This window comes from Balaenoptera musculus, chromosome 9, assembly GCF_009873245.2.
Source record: "Balaenoptera musculus isolate JJ_BM4_2016_0621 chromosome 9, mBalMus1.pri.v3, whole genome shotgun sequence".
Taxonomy (NCBI): domain Eukaryota; kingdom Metazoa; phylum Chordata; class Mammalia; order Artiodactyla; family Balaenopteridae; genus Balaenoptera; species Balaenoptera musculus.
In genome coordinates this window covers 94,950,545-94,963,511 of record NC_045793.1, presented here as the reverse complement: position 1 = coordinate 94,963,511, position 12,967 = coordinate 94,950,545, and the positions used below count along the sequence as shown (strand labels likewise).

Genomic DNA, 12,967 nt, shown 5'->3' with positions numbered 1-12,967 from the left:
GGATGTTTAGGAAAAATCATTGACTCAGTGTCACTAAAGGTCATCAGACAATTCTAGGGAAGGTATATTTTGAATTATCAATGGCAAGGATGTTTGATTTTTAAATGATCACTTTAAGATAAATATATAATGCTAAAATGTGTTTATTGAAGAATCAAGGAAAGATCTATCCATGTAGAACTGTTTTAGAGCACAAGAAAAATCCATCTCCTTCTACAGTCAAGAAAAAAAATCATTTCACTTTAACCATGAAAGTTCAGGTTTTTATATTAAGACAGGAATTTCCAGGCTATTTTTTTCACCTTTTCTCTTTACTTGGTTTTGAGTTTTTCAAAATATATCTTTCTTTACTGGTATACCTCTTCATTTAATGAACCTGTTTTCGAAAGTTTCAGATAACCAGTTAACTGTTATTTAAGAGTAATATGTTGTAAAGTAAGTTATCGAGCTGCCAATTTTTGTGTTCAATAAATTGTATTTTCCTAGTAAGTTTTTTGTTTTTGTGTTGGTTTAGTTTTCTAGTAAGTTATATCTATGTATAAAATAGAGCTGTAAGTTGATGCAGGCTCTATGGAAACAGTATGGGGGTTCCTCAGGAAACTAAAAATAGAATTACTATATGATCCAGCAATCCTACTCCCGGGCATATATCCGGACAAAACCATAATTCAAAAAGATACATGCACCCCTATGTTCATGGTGGCACTATTCACAATAGACAAGTCTTGGAAACAACCTAAATGTCCACTGACAGATGAATGGATAAAGAAGATGTGGTGTGTATATATACATACACACACACACACACACACACACACACACACACACACACACACACAAATGGAATACTACTCAGCCATAAAAAAGAATGACATTAATGCCATTTGAAGCAACATGGATGCAACTAGAGATTATCATACTAAGTGAAATAAGTCAGAAAGAGAAAGACGAATATCATATGATATCACTTATATGTGGAATCTAAAATATGACACAAATGAACCTATCTACGAAACAGAAACACACTCACAGACGTAGAGAACAGACTTGTGGTTGCCAAGAGGGAGAGGGGGTGGGGGACAGATGAACTGGGAGTTTGGGGCTAGTAGCTGCAGACTATTACATATAGAATGGATAAACAACAAGGTCGTCCTACTGTATAGCACAGGGAACTAGATTCAGTATCCTGGGATAAACCATAATGGAAAAGACTATAAAAAAGAATGTATATATGCGTATAACTGAGTCACTCTGCTGTACAGCAGAAATTAACACATTATAAATCAACTATACTTCAATAAAAAATAAATTAAATAGAGCTAACCTAAGGCTCTTTGAGGGAAAAAAAATGACAATATCTAGGAAAGATTAATAATATCAGAATTATTATAGAAAACGCCATATACTGACATCATTAAATCACTGTTCTCCTAACCTTTTTGGATAGAGAGCTAATATATACTAAGCATGTGCTCTGTGACAGGCATGGAACTGAGACATGTGCCCAATGCAAGAGCTACCATCAGTCTCCCCAACGTAGAGATGAAGGAACTGAGGCAAAGGGTTTAGAGAAAGCTGGAGACACCTGACTCCAGACACTTGCTCTTACCCAGCAACCTAATTTTGTCTTTGCAGCAATAACTGGCGGGAGAGGAACAGGCCTTCAATCAAAGTCCTTTGCTGCAGCAGCATAAACAGATTCTATCTCAACATTTGGGCCACAGTGGATCTTCAGGACAGATGAAAAACTAGCATCCACAAAAAGAGGACTACCAAATACTCAAATTGTGAATTATGTTTGCAGCACTTTTATTAATGAAGAACACTCTTAAGACCCTGTGGCGTGATTATACTGTTTAGTGGCAAATAGTGACTAAACTTTGGTTCTGGTTGTGAACTGTAATAATGGCATTCAAATACATCATTGTTGAGAGACACTAAAATCATTACACAATTTGGTAATATGCCCTCAATTAGGAAGTGACATTTAGACTCTATCAGTGATGTGTGCACTTCACAGTCCTGCCAGTGTGGCCGTACTGAAGGGGACGACTCCATTTTCAGACCAGACTGTAGGTGGAGGTCTATAGCCTGTGATGATCTATTTTCCATGTAAGGAAAATAAGCATGTTTTTATGTTTGCTTATTGTTTCCGGAAGGAATCTCTTCTAGTGACTTTTCCCTCTTTATGCTTATAAAGAATGGTGTAAGTTTGTTCAGGACTGGAATTTACAATAGGTTCTGTGAGAGATTGCGTGTGCGTCCCTGTTCAGTACTTTCAGTACCAAAGTGTAAAGAAGAAAGATTATGTTTCCTGAAGTTTTGTTACCCTAGATTAGACATGCAGGAGGAGGAACATTCACTTCCGTGCCCGATGGTTTCTTGTCTTTAGTTTCATGGACTAGTCTTTACAAACATGGAGGTGATTTGGGAAGCTTCAAGATTCTCTCCGCTTACTGTCCAGGTGGACTTCTCCTTCCCCTACTGTAAATGGCAGGCTGAGCAGAACCTCCCTAAATTAGGTCCTATTTGTACTACATCTTGCAGAAATTATTCAAATATTCTAGCCCGTGGGTTTTCCTATTTCTTATTTCCTGTGCACATACAGTATTTTACTCGATATGCATCAGGAAAAAGATTATACACATACATCATTTGGGAGGCAGGGTATTAAATGTGTGGGATAAAATCAATTTTGAAACAAAAATAAAGTAGTCCCCTTTTAGGCTTCCTCCACAATTACCATATTTTAGGAGAAAAATTAATTTCTGTATCTTTCTCCAAGAATACAATAAAACTAAAGTTACTGTTCATCTTCTTCCTTTAGTTTTGAGAGTAAAACATAAAGTATGAGACGTTTACAGATTTTCTGGAAACTCTGAAATGTAAAGTACTCTTTGGCTGGCTAACTCCCTCTAGGCTTAAATGTCATTTAGCTGCCCTGCCCCATCCCCCATTTAAATTATATCCCCACATCAGTCTCTCCTTGCACCCTTTTCAATCAAGTCAGAGCATTCCTGTAGTTATAAAGTGTAAAATGCCCTGCCTCCTCTACTTAACTGTAAACTTAAGAAAAAAGTGTAACCATTATATACCCAGTGCCCATCACAGTACCTGGCACATAATAAATATGGATTAAATTAATGATTAAATAAACAGGAAAATAAACAACAGGTTTTTTAACGAGGCTGTTTAAAGAAATAGTCAATTGCATCATCCTTTGCTAGTGCAAGTACAATTTCATACAAATCCACAATTACAAATTCATCAAGAAATATCATGTGCCTTCCTCTTGATCCATCACATTTGAATGCCTTTGCTTTGTGGAGTCACAGTGGGCTGAGTTCTTACTTCAGCTCTAAACAAAGTGCAGGGCAGGCCTAGATACACCTCCTAGGATGTTTTGGGATTCTGGTTGGGCCTTTAGCAGAGTGGCTTGGGTATCTGGCCTACACAGCAATTTAAAAGACAATGTAATGAGGTAGATGTTATACCTGGACAAACTACAAGTCTTCTAGCATTTTCACTGAACTTTTTTCACTAGAACATAAATATTTTAAATGCTTATAGGGCATATTTTCAAGTAGAATAGTCACTACCTTTTGGCAAACCAAGAGTCTGTCATCTCATTTAGACAGAAAAACCAACAGACAGATATAGGATAGACACCATACATGGAAAAATATGTCTTGTTCGCACTCAGGTTTCAATTAACTAATGGATTTCTCTTTATAAGTTTGTATTACAGAGACAAAGCTCTAGACTAAGCTTTCCTAATGGCTTAATAATTAAAGATGTGATAAATCTAGATAAGCTAGTCAAAGCTGAGGTTTGTTCCCTTATGGTGTCGACAATGACTGTAAGTTTGCTTCAAGTGGCTGAATAAGTTACCACATATAAGTTATGTATAAAAGTATCCCTTTTGTCTTGACCCAGAGAGGTGAATTCTCTCAGAAGGAAAGAGAGCATGAAGAAATGCTAACTCCACCTAACCCCTAAGCCACCCTGCTCCAGGCCAGGCAGAACAAGACCAGCAAAAAGCGACTACTCGCTGTGGCCTTGTGTTAGCTAAAGTCTATTAGACTTTGCACACGGATCATCATTTGGCCTGCAATGCTCTAGTCCTGACCTCCAAACTGAGTTCCCCCTTCGCTGCAATTTCTGCTGTCGAGATTTAGTCACTGTCTTCTGACTAAACCCTCTGGAGTCTAGACACTCCACGTGCTAAGGCATCCCCACACCATTTATGTCTGTTTCCATAAAAATGGGTGAGTGTACGCTTGTTTATGTGTTTTCTCTGTGTGTGTTCTTGGGGCCCTTTCATGTGTCTGTCTGGCTGAACTGAGGGACTGCAGAGTACTTCCTGCAGCCCGACCACAGCAGGAAGGCTCGGCCCCGTGCTTGGACCTCCAGGAGGATGCCACCAAGGACCTGCTGCACGGGGGAGGAAGCCGCACCGTCTCACGGCTCCTTGGTAGCACTCTGCAGCAAGGGGAGGCTAACGGAACTGCAGAGCCCCGAAACCACAGCTCAGGTTGTTATGAGGCAGGGTTAAAATGTCACTTCAGTTTCTACAAATCACTGAGTCTCTTAAACCGTGTAAATGTGTGGCTGATACTACAATGAAAAGAAGAGATGCTAGTGGCAGTCTTTATATGGTGAAATGTTTCCCCTTTATTTGTTTAACCATTTACTTTTCTGAGCTTCTAACAGAATAATATAAAATGTTAACAAAAAAATGTAGTCCACTAGGTTGTGAGCGCTATGAAGGCAGAGAGCGCTACATTTTTGGGGGCAGGGGTCGTTGTTGTTACTGTATTTGTTGTTCATTATTGTACTATCCCTGGGCCCTGACACAGTGCTTGGTACATCGCAGGCCTAAATTAATATTTATCAAGGGCTTACATGTTCTAGGATCCATTCTGAGATCTGAGGATATAGTGATACACAAGACAGAGCTCTTGCTTTCATGAAGCTTATATTCTGTTTGGGGTAGGAGATAGAAAATAAACAACTAGAGAATTCAATAAAGAAGAAAATATCAAAAAGTAGTATGTGCTATTAGAAGTTGTTAGAGAGAGGGGCTGAGGAGATAATTCAGATGGAGTGGATAGGATGGGTCCTTTTCCCCGAATGACAGCCAGGAGAAGATCACAATACTTCTCAATTTGCTTTTAGTGCTTAAAATAGAGCTGTCCCTGGTAAACCAGAATGGTTGATCACTCTAGTTAGACAAGTGGTTCTCAAAGAATGGTCCTAGTGAGTCAGAAATGCTGGGGGTGAGGATGTGCAGGCAACAATCTGTGTCTTAAGAGACCTTCCACATCGTGGAGGCTAAAGTTTAAGAACCACTACATTAGGGCAAAAGAAAACTCTGTGTCTACAATACAGATACAGTTAAAGAAGCAGACACTGGTAAGAAGAGTGAAGGAAGGAAGGGAGAGATGAATGAATGAATGAACTCACCAGGATATCTTCTAATAATGCCCCTACTATGGGGTGAATATTAAAGTCTCTTTGGATTTTATGAACACGTCAGCCAGTTGAAAGGCATACTGTGCTCAAGCAATAAAACAAATGTTCATAGTTTTTAAACAATCAGGAGCAAAAAAGAAAAAATAATCAGCATAAGGCTCAAACTGCTGTGAAACTCCTAAGAATAGAGTACCTTGTTAATAGAATGCCAAAAGAACACCACTCACAGTCCGAAAATGTGTACTTGTTACAATCTCCTGAAAGAATCAGAAACGAGAAGCGCTCTGTCTTGCCATCAAGGCTGCCTTAGTACTAGAAATGCGGTGACTTAATCCATCGCTCTCCACTCCCAACTCAAGCGTTTGACTTCTGCCAAGCAGGTGGTGAGGCCAGCAGGAGTCAAGCAGGACCTTGGGGATGTCATACTATAGATACGTAGAAGGGATTGCTCCTCTTTGGACCCTCCTCTTCGGACCAAAAAGCACCATAATCTCTAAATTTAAAAATTTGTTATGTAAATTGAAGGAGAGGCTGGTCTCTGTTGAGAGTCAAATTAGTAGCCTAGAAAATCAAAGAGAAAACACATGGAGAGATAGAAATTATGAGAGAAGGATAAGTCAACTAAAGATAAATCCAGGGACGCTTAACATCTGAATAATGGGATTGGGGGTCAGGGGAGGGACAGTAAGGAGCAGGACCTAATAGAGGAAAAGTAATTACTAAACAACAACAACAAAATCCTCCAAGAGGAAGAAAGCCTTGAAAGAGTCCACTGAGTTTTAAATTAAATTGATGATAAAATACATTTAGACATATACTATTAAAAATTCTTTAAATCCAAGACTTAAAAACAAAATTTTATATTCTTCCAGATTGAAACAACAGTTTCTTTAAAAAAAAAAAAAAAGAATCAGACATGGATCAGACTTCTTAAAGTTGGAAGTTGGAAGACAATAAAATAATATCTATAGATTATCTAAAGTAACGAATTGCAAGCCAAAGAACCTCCACTTATTATTAGGCTCGAAATAAATTCATATCTTCAGATATGTAAATATTCAGGTAACAAATGACCTATACATCCAACTAAAGAAAATACTCAAAAAAACAAATCCACTGAAACAATAAATATGAACAGAAGCCTCAAGAGAAGATTAAGAAAGGAGGAAACATTAATGAGAAATAAATACACACACACAAATATATATATTTATGCACATATGTTATACACATATAATTAAATCTGTGGATAATGATACATTGACAGACTGTCTAAAAATGTATAAAACACATGCTAAATAAGGACTACTGACTAGGAGTGTAATGTACAGTATGATAAACATAATGAGCACTGCTGTATGTCATACATGAAAGCTGTTAAAAGAGTAAATCCTAAGAATTCTCATCACGAGGGAAAAAAATGCTTTTTTTCTTTTATTTTGTATCTATTTGAGATGATGGATGTTCACTAAACTAATTGTGATGATCATTTCATGGTTTACGTAAGTTAAATCATTATGCTGTACACCTTAAACTTAGACAGTGCTGTATGTCAATTATGCCTCAATAAAACTGGAAGGGAAAAAATAATAAATAAACAAAAAATAAGTAAATAAATAAATACTCCTAAGAGATCTACCATGAGAGAAATTTTAATAAATTCCAGAACTTAAAATATTACATTAGCTCAGTACAACCTAGAGTTCGGGATAAGGATATATGGAAAAGAGGAATAGATAGGAAAGGTTTTCTATAGGCTTTATTCATCTACCTGGAAGAATAGAGTATACTGGTAAAAGAAACTTTGGTATCTTGATTTCATGTGGTAATCGAGGAATACATATAAGATTATGAGTACTGGAAAGTGAAGACAACCATTAGTGGAACAGGAAACTAAGAAAGGGGAATAAAGTAAATAAATTATGACAGAAAATTAGCATAAATTTTTCAAAATGGGAAAGGAAATAAATATTAAATGTAAAGTAAAATAGGGGGAAAAACTACTAAATATATCAGTGGTAAAATAAATATGAATGGCCATGATTCTCCCAATTAAAAAGAGACTGACAGATTCGATTTTTTATTTTTATTTTATTAAAAAAAATTTTTTTTAACATCTTTATTGGAGTATGATTGCTTTACAATGGTGTGTTAGTTTCTGCTTTATAACAAAGTGAACCAGCTATACATATACATATATCCCCGTATCTCTTCCCTCTTGCATCTCCCTCCCTCCCACCTTCGCTATTCCACCCCACTAGGTGGTCACAAAGCACCGAGGTGATCTCCCTGTGCTATGCAGCTGCTTCCCACTAGCTGTCTATTTTACATTTGGTAGTGTATATATGTCCATGCCACTCTCTAACTTTGTCCCAGCTTACCCTTCCCCCTCCCCGTGTCCTCAAGTCCATTCTCTAGTAGGTCTGCGTCTTTATTCCTGTCCTGCCCCTAGGTTCTTCAGAACCTTTTTTTTTTTTTTTTTTAGATTCCATATATATGTGTTAGCATATGGTATTTGTTTTTCTCTTTCTGACTTACTTCACTCTGTATAACAGACTCTAGGTCCATCCACTTCACTACAAATAACTCAATTTTGTTTCTTTTTATGGTTGAATTCGATTTTTTAAAATTAAAACAAAGTAATAAAGATTTAATATAAATAAATGAACAAAAAGATAGGCAAATGCAAATAAAAAGAAGGCAGAAGTACCAATATTAATATAAAAATATGGTGAACATAATGACAGGGAAATTCAGTTTTAAAAAATATATGTATACCAATCATGAATCTGGATATATGAAACCACAACATAACTAAATATTTAAAGCAAAACAACAGAAACAAATAAACAAATAAAATATGGTCAGATCCATGAGAGGAGGATAAAACTCTCATAGAAAACTTACAGTCTCAGTCTTACTGGCCTGAAGAGCCAGAGGACAGAACACAGGGAAACTACAGCTACTGGAAAGTGAAGGGAGATCCGAGAGAGGAGAGAGCCAGAAAGCAGGAGCCCATAAACCTGACCTCATGGGTGACGACCCTGGACTATGCATATAGCACTGACAGCTGAGGCTAAGAAGAACTGAACCAAGATTTGAGATGCAAAGGAGACAGGGTTTGCAGTTTGAATCCAGCAAAATTCAGCGCCTGTTTTTAAAAATCAGCACTCTTAAAAAAAAAAAAAAAATCAGCACTCTTCAGGGGAGTATACCGAAATAGATTCTCTACTACAGATCATTCACAATGACCAGAAAACAATCCAAATTTACTCAATATACACCTTCTCCCACTCCAAAAAATATTTTTTTAAGGAAAATACAACATTTTTAAGAGAAAGAAACAAACAATGGAAATGACTCAGATATTAGAACTAACATTCTGAGAGGTTCCCACTCGATCTTCCTTCCTCTCTCCTTCACTCAGGGTAGACGTGCACGAGTTTGAACAGCTCTCCCAGCCTTGCCCAGCTCCTGCTCCATTCTCTCTCACAGGTGTTTTGTCTGCTAAAAGCCTTGTAAATTCAATCTCACCTTGGTGTCTGCTTCTCTGAGGACCCAGTTACACAACTGATCTGAGAAATCTAAACCTCTGAACCGATGCCCTGGTGATGATTCTCAGACTTTGGTGCTCTTGACACTTGCAGGTCTTATGAGAACACAGATTGCTAGGCCCTACCTGAGGCATTTTGACACTGAATTTGCATGTCTAATAACTTTCCAGGTGATCCTGATGTCACTGGGGCCACACTTCGAGAACCACTAGACTATCACTCCCCTTGGCCCCAGGGCAACAGGACGATCAGGGAGCTCACCAATGATATTTCCAAATGTGATTGTATGGTTTCCAAACCATGTCCTGAAGAAATCTGATGCTTGGGGATCTGCTATAGGAGGAAAGGTGACGCTTAGCAGGCCGGGGTCCAGCCCTCTCCCCTACCTCAACCAAAACAACTCCTAAAACCCGTTTTATATATTGATCCTTCATTTGATAAAAGAGTTCAAATGATGAGAAATATATTTGAAAACAATGGCTCTAACGAAGCTCAGCCAAGCCTTTGCCTTTAAAATGAGGACAATACTGACACAACTCCCTCCTTCTGGTCTGGCTGACTACCTGTACTACACTGCCCAGCAGCTATTCTGAACAGCCTTCCCCTATGACCTCATTCTAACTTTCACATTCTAGGTCCGCAATAACACTCAGGTCTCCAAGAGCCTTCTGGTTTCCCTGATTCACATGCTCTCTGCTCTCAACGGACTGGAAGTAGCTTTCTTAGAAGCTTTTAAACCCTATCTGAGAAGCATTTTCCTCTGGTGAGGACAGACCTCTTTACCTTCTTTCTCCCTTGCTTTTTCAAAACCTGCCACTCTCATTTGACAGCTGCAAGGCAGAAGACAAAATAAAGTTAATAACCAAAAGCTGCAAAGCTGCTAACATTCAACCTTCAAGCTGCTCTACCAAAGATCAACACTTTTCATTAGTATTAATCTTTTTAAACACATTCCTGCTCTGCCACTAGAGCTGAGTTGCTCAAAAAGCTAAATGAGCTTTATGATCCTTATTTTTTATCTTTATGTAAATAAAAGGGCCCATCTTTTACCGTTCAGTACTAATTGACAAATGCTCAACACGAGCAAACAGTGAATTATAAAAGACTGATTGTTCAGCAATACTGTCTAGTTTTCACAACCCAGGACAAGCATTACACATGACATAACTATTCGGGTACAGGTGATTCAATTTGAGGAAACCTAAGAGATTTTTAACTTCTCTTCCTCTTTACTATTCTATATATGGCCACTTAAAGAACCGATAGGACTTCTGAGATAAAAAGAAGGAAAGAAAACGAGTTGACGTTTATGTTTGATACTGATTAGAAGTTCTGACAAAGAATTTAGTGGGAAGAAGCGACAGGACAACTTCTATGTTTTGGACCAACTATCAACTCAAATGTCATCTCCTCTTCTCTGTGATCCTTAGATAATTAAGAGCTATCTTCCAGGGGTTAGAATACTGAACTCATTCCTATTAAAAAAAAAAATACCGATGGTAAGACGTTAACTCAGACAAGTTGTACATGGAAATAAAGGCAGCAATAACAAAGAAGACTGAGGGAGACTTAGTCCCCTTCTTTCAAAAGTATAATAGTCTAACATTTTTCATATGGATGGCGGTGACTTTTGAACAAATGTATGTGAGGCAGACAATCCAAAGAATTACCCGCAAACTTCCAAAATTTCTCCCAACTCCCCCTCAACTACCGACCACTCTTCTACCTTGTTGAAGTATCAGACATACTGAAAAAAAGTGCTTAATGAGATAAGGATGGATGTAATGAGGGGAGAAAAAAATCTTGAACATTAATTCCCATGACTGGGTTTGAATTTCAGATTCAACCACTCAGTAAACTCAAGATGTGCACTCACTGCGTTTCAGTTTCTGTATCTATACATAGAGTAGGACAACTTAACTTCCCAGGACTGCTGTGAGGATTTAATGGGATGATATCTATAGGAGCAACTCCTACGGTTATTTGTAATACTAGGTGCTCAATCAATGTCAGTTAATTGAAAGTAAAAACCGATTCACCCATAATCTGTGGGGAAAGTGAACTAATAGGACCTTCTTCAAGATGACATGCATGTTCAGAAATGTAATTAGGAATAAAAGTTAAAGGGGTTTTAAGTTATTTAGAAGTTTGTCCTATAAAGAATTCCATTTTTCTATATTATGGAAATAGGGATAAAGAGATATAAATGAATGAGTGAATGAATAGATAAATAAATATAACACAATGTAAAGAGCACTCATAGCCACACACACACGAACAGTTGATAGGGTACACAGAAAGGACAAGCTGCGGGGGGTGAGGGGAGGTGACTGGCCGGGGAAGGGTTTACTTGGCACAGAGACGTGCAGAGGACTTGAGCCTTGGTTATAGGTGTGAGTTCATCAGACAGATGTGGCAAGAGGAGGGGGCTGGGGGGAGAGCAGTGAGCGTACCACACAGAAATCGCGTGTTCATATAACGTATGATTTCAGAATTATATAATTTCATAAATTCACCATGAGAAACAAGAAGAAGGAAACCTCATAGGTGGATAAGACAAGCCCATTTGTTACGTATAATTTTAAGTGGAAGAAAACAGGTGAAGGAAGACATAGGGGTGACGCTCTCAGATCACGTGGTCCAGGAGGAAGAGCGCCAGGAGCTCAGTGGCCTGGCTCAAGTCGAGCCCTGCGAGCCAGCACCTGTGTGACCTGGGGTAAACCTCTGCAAACGCTGCGCCTCAGTGTTCTCATCTCCGAAAGCTGAGAGCTGGCTCAGCGGGTCATTAAAGTATCTGCCATCTCTATAAACCCTAGGACACAATGAAAACTGAAGCCCCATTTTTACATGCCTATTAATAAAAACAGATCAGTAAAGCATCTAGCTCTTATTTAAAAAAAAAAAACTGCTGTTTTGAAAACTCACTTCACAGTACAAAAAAAATTACATACACATAAAGTTTATGTGTGTGTGTGTGTGTCACGGCTTACTACTTAGGGGAAAAACAGACTGGATTAAGTCACACCTGGTTAAGGTGGAAGGGGTGGGAGAGAAGGGAAGGAAAAGGAATTTGAAATGTCTGCAGACCTCATTAGTGCCCTGACACCAAATGATTCAAGGACATCTTTGGCTTTGATTCAAACAGTTATTCTGTTCCGAGTAACATGATGACAATCTAAAGATACACAGCTGGACTCTGGAAAATCTTGTCTGATTTTTTCTGTAATAAAAGTAACAAATTTGCTGTATAGGTTGTAGGACACAGGACCATTTCAGAAAGAATCCTGTCAAAGCCCGGGGCTCAGAGGACCTGCTTTACGCAATTTTGGTAAAAGATGTGATTTGTTTTTAAGTTGCTCTGGTATTAAGAAAGGCTGAGCAAGCAGTTTGGAGAGGTCACAGCTCAAGTTAAAACAAAAAGTGACCATTTGTGCTCACACATTGTGATGGGACGCATTTTGGTTACTCTAATCTTCCTCAGTCCCGGGGTTTCTCAGACCACTCTCCAAACAACACAGGACAGACCTCTTCATCAAGATGAATCACTTACCCACATGGCTTATATCCTGTCTCCTCTTGTTTCACAGAAGTTTGATGCCACAACGGATGCTACCAATGACACCACTTGATTTCGAGATAAGGGGACGTGCCAGATCTTTCTCAGACACAACCTTTGTTCTTCATTAATCACAGCATCACTGAAATCTAAAGCCAGCGGGGACCTCACACATCATCAATTTAGCCACTTATTCTTAAGGAAAAGTTAATAATTTAAATACCACAGTAATATGATGAGATTAAAATCATACTTTCTTCCAGAAGTGTTAAGCGCTTTTCCCCCTGCTGCTCTTTAAACTAAAGATAATCCCCATTAAGTTTGGGCACAGATTAATTCAGTAAATAATGTCCACTACTTCCTCAGGATTGTTGTAACACAA

At 38.3% G+C, this 12,967-nt stretch overlaps 1 protein-coding gene across 2 annotated transcripts in view; it reads right to left on the bottom strand.

The window, feature by feature from the left end:
- The window catches only part of SUGCT (succinyl-CoA:glutarate-CoA transferase), a 781,582-nt gene that overhangs the window by 384,204 nt on the left and 384,411 nt on the right, over positions 1 to 12,967 (bottom strand). The gene's annotated exons all lie outside the window — the stretch shown is intronic.